This window comes from Tasmannia lanceolata, unplaced genomic scaffold, assembly GCF_043159265.1.
Source record: "Tasmannia lanceolata isolate RefF3 unplaced genomic scaffold, GAP_Taslan_0.1 ptg000012l, whole genome shotgun sequence".
In the NCBI taxonomy this organism is placed as follows: domain Eukaryota; kingdom Viridiplantae; phylum Streptophyta; class Magnoliopsida; order Canellales; family Winteraceae; genus Tasmannia; species Tasmannia lanceolata.
The window spans coordinates 23,534,532-23,548,124 of NW_027518689.1; the positions used below are offsets into that span (position 1 = coordinate 23,534,532).

The 13,593-nt window shown below is 40.9% G+C and overlaps 1 long non-coding RNA gene across 1 annotated transcript; it reads right to left on the minus strand.

Annotated features, from left to right (window-relative positions):
- Positions 1 to 4,303: 4,303 nt before the first annotated feature.
- LOC143887121 (uncharacterized) lies at positions 4,304 to 10,017 on the minus strand. Its single transcript, XR_013254051.1, has 2 exons — positions 9,827 to 10,017; positions 4,304 to 7,629 (listed from the first exon to the last, which is right to left on the minus strand). It is a non-coding gene; the product is annotated as an uncharacterized LOC143887121 (long non-coding RNA).
- Between the last annotated feature and the right edge of the window lie 3,576 nt (positions 10,018 to 13,593).

Consider the following 13,593-nt stretch of genomic DNA (forward strand, 5'->3'; position numbering starts at 1 on the left):
GGCAATGAAGAGGAAGGAGCTGAAATAGTGGTTGTTGGGAAGAGATCTGACGGTCGGATCTCCAGCAAGATCTCCGAAGAAGATGATCGGAGATCTCTTCTCCCTCTCTCTCTCTCTCTCTCTCTCTCTCTTAGATCTGCATAGATCTTGGATTTAGAGGGTTTGACGATGTTTGACTAGATCTAATAGGGAAAAGAGATAAAGTTGAGGAGAAAATGGATTGAAGAAGATGATGGTGGTGGAGGATGACGGTCGGATCTCCGGCGAGATCATCGGGGAAGAAAATCAAAAACCCCTCTCTCTCTCTCTCTCTCTCTCTCTCTCTCTCTCTCTCTCTCTCTCTCTCTCTCTCTCTCTCTGCAGATCCCCCTTTTTTTAAATCCTTGCTCGGTTGAGCATTTTATAGGTGAGGTGTGCTGATATCAGCACACCCTGATTTTGGTAATGCCACCTCCCTCATTGCACCCCCCTTCTCTCTCTACTCTCGTTTTCACTCACTCCCCCCTCTGTTTTTCTAAAAGATCCCCTACCAACAGACCTTAATTCGATGGTATATAGATGAGGGTGTGTTAATTTTGACTAGGGCTGCAACTCGAGCCGGGTTTTACCCGACCCGCATCGACCTGACCCGAAAATAACCTGGGTCGGGTTCAGGTTTCATGGGTTTCGGGTCGAGCCGGGTTGAGCATTCAAAAGCCCGCATGAATCTCGGGTCGAGCCGGGTTTGAAGGGGCCCGACCCGACCCGAGCCGAGTTACATAAGTTATAGTATGTACATTTTTTTCTATTGTTAGTTACAAGTTAAAAGTGAAAACCCACGCACCCACTGTTATTGTATGTGAGTGTAATTTTTGCTTCTATGAGTTGAGTTTATTCAAGCGTTTGATTCAGCATTGTTTGATTGTAATTACAACATTGTTTGATTACGGCATTGTTTGATTCAAGTGTAATGTGAGTGTAATTTACATCATTGTTTGATTCAAGTGTAATGTGAGTGTAATTTCTACTTCTATGAGTTGAGTTGCCTTGCCAAACAAGAATTTTCCTTAAAAAATTGCGTCAACGTGAAAAAACCCGACCCGACCCGACCCGAGATATTTCTCGGGTAGGGTTGGGTTCTCCAAAACCCGACCCGCCCGACCCGAGTTGCAGCCCTAATTTTGACACCCCTCTGCCTTAGTAAATGTACACCCCCGACTTGATTTGTAATTATACCCACCTTAGTGACTTGCACATGGGATTGATATCGCCACTTCCGTGCTCAATATTTCACCCTCTTCTTAAAAGACTTAACCGATCTCCCTTTTATAGAATGAAGGTGAGCTAATGTTAGCACCCCTTTGACTTCGTAGCTGCACTCCTCTCGAACCTTCTCTTTTCTATATATAGAAAATGATACATATCAGCCCCCTTATGCTTCCAGAGACAGCCCACTTTCGATAAAGCACCCCCCTCTTTGAGAGCTCTAACAAGTAATTTATATAGAAATGGCATATTTACAAACCCCCCTCATTGGACAGGCACCTTGATGTATATTTTGCCATTCTTTTTCTATTGCTAGGGGTGGTCCATTGAACAACAAAGGTAAAATGAAATTGCCTTTTCTTTTCTTTTGTTATGGACAGCCACCTTAATCCCTGATTCACTTCCCTCTCTGTGAAATTATTATTACTCTTTATCCAACAAGGGCTGCCTTGGGGTAACAATGAATACAACATTTTGCTCTAATCTATGCTACATATAGGGTTGATATGGGCACACCTTGCATTGATATTTCACACCCCTTTTGATGGATTTTGAAATAATAAGGATTGGCATACGACTCGGGTTAAATTTCCTAGGGTTCGGGTTATTCTTTGCTCTCGGGAATTAGGGTCCGGTCAAAATGGGGTGTCTACATGCGGCAAAACATGATTTGCCACAAAATAGAATTTTTATGAGAAAAGGTTTGTTGGAAAAAGAGAATGACAGGCAAACTCAAATTTTGATGGGCGGAAAATTATTTCTAAGAAAAAAGTTTTCCTGTTTTGTTGGAAAAAACGAATGACATTTTGGAATCCCACAGGCTTAGTATATATTATAGATAGATTATAGATAATGCAAAGACAAGTCAGGAGAGAGAATGTCAAAGGTTTCCAAAGCCGGACTAGAATCTTTTGTTAACCACTTGAATGGAATGGAGATCAGGTAATCACACTTCCTTCCTAGAAAAACATTTCTACCTTGTTTGTTTTTAAAGTAATTTTGTTGTTAAATAGAATTTAATAGTAGATCTAGTCTTATGTGATGGTGATTTAAGTTTGTAAATTGTTTGTTTTGTCTTGAGTGCAGAGAATTTTCCATTGTTGCGGTAGAGTAGGCCAACGAACGTACCTGGCTTCGTCAACATGAACTCTCACATATCGACAAAGAGGATGCAAGAGATTCGCTCTTTGTAATCCAAAATCTCTAGTTGGCTAAGACAACCGAAATCTCTTTGGCTTTAGGCCCTGTTTGAATTGCAGGATAAACGTTTCTAAAAATTATTTCTTTAGTTTTAGACCCCGAACCACCAACCCCGACCCCGAACCCCCACCTCGAACTCACCCTAATCCGAGTCCAACTTGGATTTGAGCCCAAGCCCGTTCCCAACCCTTACAAATTATGCACCGGTCAATAGGGAATGCATAATTTGCTGACCTTGTAGACAAGTACTATCTAGAGCCGCCGACCGCCTACTTTGAGCTATAGTGCAGCGTTTCTATCTAAACCTCAGAATTCTGCAAGACTTTGTGGCTTTATAGAATTCTGAACCAAGTCTCCAACCCTCTAATTCATTGAATAATGTATCGTGATAAGAATTATAGAATTTCTGAACTTATGACTCTGATAAATCGACTTTACACTGAAAACTCTGAACCTTAGTATTTATCCATCTTGGATCAGCCTTTAAACGTAAATGTTGAGCTCTGAATAGTGAATTGAAAGAATTATTGAAACATACGGACTTATCGAATTGAGTATTGTGGTTAAGAACCATTGGAAATTCTGAAACGTGTGACTTTCTTTGAATCCTTCTGATCACTGACTCCTCAGGCTTGTGTAATAGAATCTTCGAATTCCAACACTTAACTTCTTGGGAATAATCCCTCTTGGATATAATATCTGATTTCATAATGGTGAACGATATTGAGCTTTGATATATCCGTTTTGTTGCCACTTGCATACTTACCTCCCTTGGCCTGCTTAATCGTAGTTCTGCTTTACTTCTTATATGAGCATTAGCTCACCCGTGGTTTACAAATTTCAGATATTGAATGCTATGCCAGCTTGGGACATGGGAGAGTGTCCCTTAGCCTAATGTTGGAGACAAGCCCGTTAATTCATACTATTGGCCGTGAGTATCATTCACTGTCTATATTTTGAATCATTGTAATGGATAATCAGATTGTTAGAATAGAAAATAGTGCATAGTTATGTTGATTATTGTTTTAATACAAAGTGCTCTCATATTGTCTGCAATAATTGATATTGAATGCCTTGCATGCTTGTAGGGTTCACCTTGCCTTGCAGGTGTGCGGCGATGTTGCGTTACCAAGGACGGAGCCAAGGGTGGGCGATGGGGGCAATTGCACCCCTCAAATTTGGGATTTTTCCCAATACTGTTAGTAAAGTGCCATTTTTTTTTTATTGAAATTAGTATTTTTTTCAACAAATGCCTTATTTGGTGTTTCAGGCAAAATTTTGATTGGCTTGGATGTGCGAAATTTTCTCCAAATTTATCTGGTGTTGTAAGCTGGGGGCAGTTTTGTTGGCAAAGCCCTCAATTTTCTGTGGGAGTGTTCTGCTTTAAATGGAAATCTACCTAAGGGAGGAGAGAGAGAGAGAGAGGCTCAAATTTTATAGGGCCAAAGTCTACTTTTTTCAGAAAGTAAAGTAGGGCCTACTTCACAGGCTGATCTAAACCATTCATTTGTTGGGCCACAACATAAATAGGTTGTACCCCATAGGCCATCTCCATAGGATGATCCTACCCTCCAATCTATAGAGGTTAATGTAATGTGCACTCTTTACAAACCAAAGGGTTAGGATCATCCCATGGAGATGATCTATGGGGTACAACCTATTTACCTTGTCACCCGACAAATGAACAGTTTGGATCATCCTATGAAATGGCCCCATTGTACTTTCTTAAAAATACTAGACTGGATTTCACAAAATCTCCGGCTTCATATTATTTATCTTTCTATTTTTATTTTTATTTTTGAAATGGAAATAATTATATATCAAAGCAAAATAAGGAGGCCGAGATGGACCACCCATATCTACAATAGGGAGCGAGAAAGAAACAGGAACGAAGAAAAAACAAAATACAAAGAAAACCCCTCCTCAGGGAGGAAGTTGGTCGAACCACATAATAGAACCACTGAAAAACCACGCTTAGCTAGCTCATCCGCCTTATCATTCGCCGATCTTCTAACATGCTGAAAGCAGATAGCGGACCCCTCAGTTAAGTCCTCATTCTCATAAAAAATGGAAAGAAATCACCACGGAGGAGCCACCCCACCTTTCAACCAACGAATCACATTTAGCGAATCTCCCTCAACAATTGTCTGATCCATCAACCTTCTATCAATATTCAAAATGCCAAAATGTGCTGCCCTCACTTCCGCTTCTGAGGAATCAGACACACCAATAGAGCCGTAGTATGCCCACACAACATCCCCCTTATCATTGTGACAAACCTCTCTCACTCCTGCCGGACCCGGATTGCCGGAACTCGCACCATCGAAATTAACCTTATACATGTTTTGAGCAGGGGGCTCCCACCTTTGCGAAATAAGATCTCTCCACTCAACACTAAAGCACACCTCCCTCCATCCTTACGAAAGATCAAAAGCCGATACAAACCCGAAGGAGGGGAGGCATCTCACCCAAGATATAACCAAGGTGATGATCTTCAAATAAATTCAATGAGGATTCATGGCTTTCCCCTCAAAGATTCTAGAGTTCCTCTCCTTCCATATAGACCACCACGTAGCTAGTGAACAAAAATTCCACAAGGTTTTTCCTTTTTCCTTCCAAGGAACCCCTCCCCATTGGTGCAATAGCGACGGAATAGATTTTGGAAAAATCCAACAAATCCCAAATCTCATGAAGATGAATCGCCATATGATCCTAGTGAACGAACAATGCATAAACAAATGATCCACAGATTCCCCATCTTGCAGACATAGTGGGTAATGATCAATAAGCCACATACCATGGTTTCTCAGAAAATTACTAGTTTGTATTCTATCACGACAAATTGCCCAACCAAAGTTACAAACTCTAGGTGGGCAATGAAATGTCCATACCTTTGCCGAACATGAAGGATTAGAAATGGGCATAATACTTTTATAGAAAGATTTAACCGAGAAAGTCCCAGAAGGTTCCTCAGTCCAAAGTCTTTATCCTCCCCATTCCTTTTAATGTAACATCCCTCAAGAAGGGCCCACAGGCCAGAGACCAATTCCACCTCCCACTCAAAAAATGATCTTCTAAACCCCGAGTTCCACACAAGAACACCCTCAGTCCACTCAAAGCAATCACTAACAAAGGCCTCCCTATTTGAAGCCATATTGTATAATCTCGGAAATCTACACTTAAAGGACACATCCCCACACCACACATCCTGCAGAATGATATTCTATCACCCCTATACACTCTAAATCTAACCTTTAACTTGAAAAGAAAAGACATTTTTAGAATGTCTCTCCAAACCGACAACCAAACAAATCCAAGGATTCCCATCTCCCCATATCGCATCCATACTTACTGTTGATGACCTTGACCCACCAACGATCCTGCTCATCCCCAAATCTCCATAACCATTTGCCCAAGAGCGCATGATTAAAATCTCTAACTCTCCTGATACCCAAACCACCCAACTTGATGGGGACACAAACCTTCTCCCATTTGACCAAAGCAATACCTCTCTTTTCCTCATTCCCACCCCACAAGAATCTCCTCTGGATCTGTTCAATCTTAAGGGAAACACTCACAGGGCATTTAAATAAAGACATGAAGTATATAGGTATATTGGACAATACCGCTTTAACCAGCACAAGCCTACCACCATGCGAAACAAGATTCCTTTTCCATGTACCCAATCTTCTCTCAATCCTCTCAACTATAGGATCCCACAGATCTTTATTCGGTCTACCAACCCCCTAACGGAAGGCCCAAATATGAGGAAGGCAACGAGTCCAACTGACATCCCAGAATCACTGCAATTTCCTGAGCCCTCTCCTCGGGAATATTCAAAGCAAAAAATTTAGAGTTGTGAAAATTAGATTTTCTGCCCAAAATGAGCTCATAGCATCTCAAAATGGCTTTTAAGTTTCTCACTTGCCCAGTCTCCTGCTCAAAAAATAATAATGTATCATCAGCAAATTGCAAGTGGGAGACCTCCACCTCCTCCAAGCCGATCCTGAACCCTCTAAAGATATCAAGGCCACTTCCCATCGCCAGTAACCTACTAAGGATTTCCGCCACAATGACAAACAAAAAAGGGGATAAAGGATCCCCTTATCTAAGCTCTCTAGACGACTTGAAGAAACATTTGGAGATCCATTATTGAGAATAGAAAACCAAGCAGATAACACACAACTCTTCATCCACAAACGCCATAGACATCCGAATCCCATACACTCGAGGGAGAAATCCAGACATCCCCAATCCACTCTATCATAAGCTTTCTCCATGCCTTTCTCCATGATATATTATTTATCTTTCTATGATATAGTTTAGAACTTTCAACGAGGTGATTTCTTAGGCCCTCTTCGTTTTGGACATGTTTGCTTTGAGTCCAAAACTGGTTATTGGACTCAAAATTTATGTTAATTTGGTTTTGACTCCAATTATCAGTTTTAGACAATTGGTTTTCAAAATCCAAAACAAATAGGGCCAAAACATCCAATTTGTATATAAGATTAATTTAAAATTATCCTACTTGCACAAGAGGCTATATTTACTGATTGAATGGTTTGCATTTATTGTTCCTAGTTGTAAGAGATATACGAAACTCTATAAATGCATAAAGATATAAGAGATATAACAACGTAGAACGAGGATTATCAATTAAGTTTTGGTAAATACATAAGAGATATATTGTTGGCATTTTATAGATTGCAAATTACCCTTTCAAAAAAACTATAGATCATAAATTTGTGTTCATATCTGTTTAGTTTGTGTAACTATCTTGCACATAAACAAAGAAAAAAATCAGGGTTGATTCTTGATTGTGAAAATCCCATGAGTTTTCTTTGCAGCATGAGCTTTTATAATAAATGTGAATGAATTTTTTTACATTAAAAGCAATTTGAATTGAAATTTGTGTAATATTTTGAATTTTTGATTTTATAATAATTTATCGATTATGATATAACAATCCTTCTTGGCCCCTCTGGAGCGAATTTCTAGCTCCGCCCCTGTGCGTTACATCCTGGATCCCAGGTCTGTGGTGTGACAAAATTTTAGATTGCTTTGTAAGCTTAGGTAAAGCTCGTAGCTAGTGTCACAGACCTTTGGTTTGGGATTGAGGTTCGTGCGGCACTTGCGTTGCCTCACAACAAGCAAGTAAGCCTAGCAAAGTTATGAGGATCAAACCTACAAAACAAACACAAATGGAGTGCTAAGTTTTCAAACACACACAAAGCAATAGGGCACACGAGTAGGCAAAATGTTAAGCTTTATTGATGATTCTAGAACAAGTTACAATAGGATCATGCCAAAAGGTCTACAACTCCTAAGGGTCCCCGATCACCCGTTGACTAGAATGGAATCCCTGCTAGGATATGCACTAGCAATGCACCACTCGATGGCCAACCAAGATCTCAGGGTAAAGAGCTTTAGCAACCAACCCACTTAACCACCAGTGGTGACCAAAGGTGTGTGGGACCCGATCCCGCGAGAGGGGTGGGGCGCGAGCCGCCGCGCTCTCTCTCTTGGTCTCTCGTACCCACGCGATTGGCGTGTGCATTTTAATGTTGATTTGAATTAATCTTTCCTGTGAACTTGGGATCACTAAGGCAATCCGAATTCCACACGAAAGAGACTGACAGAGTCGCCACCTAGATGTGGGATCTAGGACCCGTAATTAACCAGAAATCTAGACTCGCTACCTGGTTACGAGAATGGAAGGTATGGGGAGTTATCCGCCACATGCACCATTCCTGCCCGATAATCGGTCTTCGATTCCAAAAGCTAATTCTTTTAAATTTATTTTAAATGGCTCATTCAACTCTATGTTAATGTGCGAACTAAGTGACATGCATCATATGATCTAATTTCAATGTGAATCCTAGATGTGTATCTTGATTTATTAATTTGTCTGGATTCAATCTAAATGAAAGTTCTCCTAGAATTCTAATTTCAAGGAAAGCCCTAAATGATTTGATTAAGCATTTACAAGAAAATTAATATCCAAAACACCACAATTTGTTGTGGTGCCGACTCGCGGGTGGTATGCCATCAGACATCCAAGCTGCCTACGTACCCAAGCCTCATTGGGATCAGAGTCGACGTAGTTCGGTGCACCTAAGCTAAGCTACTTATGCCTAACTCAACTAGGACACCGACCTAGACGGGATTGACTGTTTCAACAGTTTTAGGAGAAGTTATTTAATTCAAGTTGAGGATTTTATTATCTTAAGATTTCATCTAAGATGCTATATGATTCTCATCTAAATGCAAATGGTCCCTTAGACTAATGCAGGTTTGCCTACATCCTAGTTTACTAGGCTTGTCCTAGGGAAAGATTGGGTGACTAGTGTAACTAGACCTATGGCACGGTTGCTATACATAGCAAACGTCCGTGATGAGGCTGGACTCCTAACTCTAGGACTCCCTAAAACCTAAGACTCCCTAAAACTTAGGACACGACACGACACCGGTGTTCCTAAATTGGGCTCTAAGGGTCCTTACGACGGAAACCGTAATCCAACGGTTCCGAGAGACACGGGGTGAATCGATTTCAGTTCTTGAGGTTAGTGAAAAAAGGGATGGAAGAGATGATGAAATAGTGTGAGGGAATGGGAAAGATAGAGAAAGGTGCGACTGAACTTGGGAGTGCCAAATTGCCTACGTACCCCGCGATGGGGATCAAGCCACACGTAGTTCCGCTGGGGAGGTTACTTGGATTTTGGAAAACAGAATTGGTATTTGGATCAGGAATCGGGTTTGTATTTGAGCATTGGACTTGAGATTCAGAAACATTGATTTATCAATGGGATTTTGGAATTGGGAATTTGCATCAAAGAATTGAGCATATAGGAATCATCAAGGGTTTGAATTTTGGGAATTCAAAATGGGCGGGCTTATGAGATTCGGCCAAATGGATTCAGACATGCGACTCAGATTGTGTTGGGATATGACTTGGTTGGATTGGGTTAATGGTTAGGGTCAAGTGAGTCGGGTCTAAGTTAGGAGCAAACCCGAGACTAGCCATGGTCTAACTAGGAGGAAGCAGGGTACAAACCAGGGTGCGGACCAGGGTGCGAACCAGCAGGGGAACCATGGTGCAACCAGCAGGGAACCTGGGTGCAACCAGCAGCGAACCTGGGTGCAACCAGCAGCGAACCTGGGTGCAACCAGGGTCTAACCAGAGTGCGAACCAGCAGGGAACCAGGGTGCAACCAGCATCGAACCTGGGTGCAACCAGCAGCGAACCTGGGTGCAACCAGGGTCTAACCAGAGGCTAACCAGGGGGAAAACAGACCCTACATGCTTCCTAACATGGTTTTTCTTTTAAAGTAAAAGATATGCATGAAAACAGACCCTACATAGAATTGAAATAAATGCCTACCTCTTTGGAAACCCACTTTGTGTTTGATTTTTCTTTGATGGTAATTCCTTGAAGATGATTCCTTGCTTGATAATGACTGCTTTTGATATATATCACCCAACGTATAAAATCACCCGATCCGGCAAGGATGGCCGAACCCTTGAAGAGATGAGGGAGAGGGATGAATTTTCTAAGAGAGGGGTTCTTTTTCTTCTTTTTGTTGGATGGTGGGATGAGAGGGTATTTATAGGAGAATGGGATAGGAGGTTAGGTGAGGTTAGGTGAGGTTAGGTAAGGTTAGGTGAGGTTAGGTGGTTAGGTGAGGTTAGGTGAGGTTAGGTGAGGTTTGGATGGTTAGGATGAGAGGAGAGGTTAGGTGAGGTTAGGTGAGGTTTGGATGGTTAGGATGAGAGGAGAGGTTAGGTGGTTTTGGATGGTTAGACCCAGGTCAAGATCTGCCATTGATCTAACGATTTACGGAAATCGGGTCTCGGAATGGAATCAGGGTTCGGGCTATGAAGTGACCCTATCTTATTTTGTCCCGATTGATGATCCGTAAAGTCAGATCAAGATATTAATGACCTAAAACATATATTAGGTTATTGTTGGTTAAAGTAAAGCAAAATGTGGGTGTCTACAGATGCCCCTCTTTGGTAGAGACGACGTAGTCATCGAATACCAAAGTTAAAATGACAGAACCATTTTGCGTAACTTTAATCGACAAAGGAACCCCCTAAACACAATGCAACCTAATATAATGCAAGACCTTAGATGAAATCCTAGAATTGGAATGCAATAAAACAAACCCGCTGCGGTGCCGCTGGCAACGAGAGAAATGGGATACCATTTTCAAATGGATTTTCGGAGGGAAAGGAATATCGCTTTTGAACAGCTTCAGAGGAAATGAGACGTCATTTTCAAATGGTCTCAGAGAGAATAATGGATAACTTTTGAAAGATTCTTAATGAAAATGCAGCATCATTTTTGAATGGGCTTGGGCAAGATAAAATACCGTATTTATACGGATTCCAAGGAAATGAGACATCATAGTTGTATGATGTTCAAAGGGTATAAGAGATCATTGTTGTATGGACTTGAAGAGAATGAAATACCGTATTTGTACGGATTCCAAGGAAATGAGACATCATAGTTGTATGATGTTCAAAGGGGATAAGAGACCATAGTTGTATGGACTCGAAGAGAATGAAATACCGTATTTGTACGGATTCCAAGGAAATGAGACATCATAGTTGTATGATGTTCAAAGGGTATAAGAGACCATAGTTGTATGGACTCGAAGAGAATGAAATACCGTATTTGTACGGATTCCAAGGAAATGAGACATCATAGTTGTATGATGTTCAAAGGGTATAAGAGACCATAGTTGTATGGACTCGAAGAGAATGAAATACCGTATTTGTAAGGATTCCAAGGAAATGAGACATCATAGTTGTATGATGTTCAAAGGGGATAAGAGATCAAAGTTGTATGGACTCGAAGAGAATGAAATACCGTATTTGTACGGATTCCAAGGAAATGAGACATCATAGTTGTATGATGTTCAAAGAGGATAAGAGACCATAGTTGTATGGACTTGAAGAGAATGAAATACCGTATTTGTACGGATTCCAAGGAAATGAGACATCATAGTTGTATGATGTTCAAAGGGGATAAGAGACCATAGTTGTATGGACTCGAAGAGAATGAAATACCGTATTTGTACGGATTCCAAGGAAATGAGACATCATAGTTGTATGATGTTCAAAGGGTATAAGAGACCATAGTTGTATGGACTCGAAGAGAATGAAATACCGTATTTGTAAGGATTCCAAGGAAATGAGACATCATAGTTGTATGATGTTCAAAGGGGATAAGAGACCATAGTTGTATGGACTCGAAGAGAATGAAATACCGTATTTGTACGGATTCCAAGGAAATGAGACATCATAGATGTATGATGTTCAAAGAGGATAAGAGACCATAGTTGTATGGACTCGAAGAAAAGAGGCACCGTTCACAAACGGGCTCAAGGAGAAGACAAGACCATTCACAAATGGACTCGAGAAATGAGGCACCATTCACAAATGGGCTCAAGGAGGACGATACCATTCACAAATGGATTCGAGAAAAGAGGCGCCATTCACAAATGGGCTCAAGGATAAGACAAGACCATTCACAAATGGACTCGAGAAATGAGGCACCATTCACAAACGGGCTCAAGGAGAAGACGAGACCATTCACAAATTGATTCGAGAAATGAGGCACCGTTCACAAACGGGCTCAAGGAGAAGACAAGACCATTCACAAATGGACTCGAGAAATGAGGCACCGTTCACAAACGGGCTCAAAGAGGACACGAGACCATTCACAAATGGACTCAGAAAATGAGGCACCGTTCACAAACGGGCTCAAGGAGAAGATGAGACCATTCACAAATGGACTCAGAGAATGAGACACCGTTCACAAACGGGTTCAAGGAGAAGACGAGACCATTCACAAATGGACTTGAGAAATGAGGCCCCGTTCACAAACGGGCTCGAAGAATTTAGAGATTTTTTATGAACTTGAATTTGATGTAGGATTGGATTTTTTTTATTATTTTTTTTTTTTTTTTTTTTAATTAAGGATTTGGATTTGATAAATTTTTTTATTTTTGGAAAATGAGGTACCGTCCGCAAACGGGCTCAAGGAGAAGATGAGACCATTCACAAATGGCCTCGAGAACAGAGGCACCGTTCACAAACGGGCTCAAAGAGGACATTAGAGCATTCACAAATGGACTCAGAGAATGAGAAACCTGTTCACAAACGGGTTCAAGGAGAAGACGAGACCATTCACAAATGGACTTGAGAAATGAGGCCCCGTTCACAAACGGGCTCGAAGAATTTAGAGATTTTTTATGAACTTGAATTTGACGTAGGATTGGATTTTTATTTTTATTTTTTTTAATTAAGGATTTGGATTTGATAAATTTTTTTATTTTTGGAAAATGAGGTACCGTCCGCAAACGGGCTCAAGGAGAAGATGAGACCATTCACAAATGGCCTCGAGAACAGAGGCACCGTTCACAAACGGGCTCAAAGAGGACATTAGAGCATTCACAAATGGACTCAGAGAATGAGAAACCTGTTCACAAACGGGTTCAAGGAGAAGACGAGACCATTCACAAATGGACTTGAGAAATGAGGCCCCGTTCACAAACGGGCTCGAAGAATTTAGAGGTTTTCATGAATTTGAATTTGACGTAGAATTGGATTTGATGAATTTTGGATTTGAACTTAATGAAATCGGGGACATTATGGATCGTGCCCAGTAAAGATATTGGAAACCAAGACTTTGACGAATGATGAGACGACCAACCTTATGAACGAAGAACCATTAGTAACAAGAATGGATTAGGAACACTTTTATGAAACTTTAACAAGATTTTTCTCAATGAGACTGTTGGTCTTGTCTTCTGGGGATTTTGATAACTGAAACCTTGAACAAGACATTTGAGATTGGTAATTTAGAACAATGGCTCTCTTGGATATAATCATGGAAAAGTGGGATTTGCCTCTTGACAGGTGTTTAGATAAACATTTCTTGACCAGGATAGTATTTAACTAACTGGAAGGAGATTCCGAATTTTAATGGTTCATCTTTCTGAGAAATTGGCTCAACCACCATTGCATCTGGGGCTCTTCCAAGCTTAAGGTGCCTTCCTGGGGTATGATCTTTTTACGAAAGCTGGGCTTTCTGATGTTTCTACTTCTGAACTCTTCTGAGTTGATCTTCTTTGAAATGTA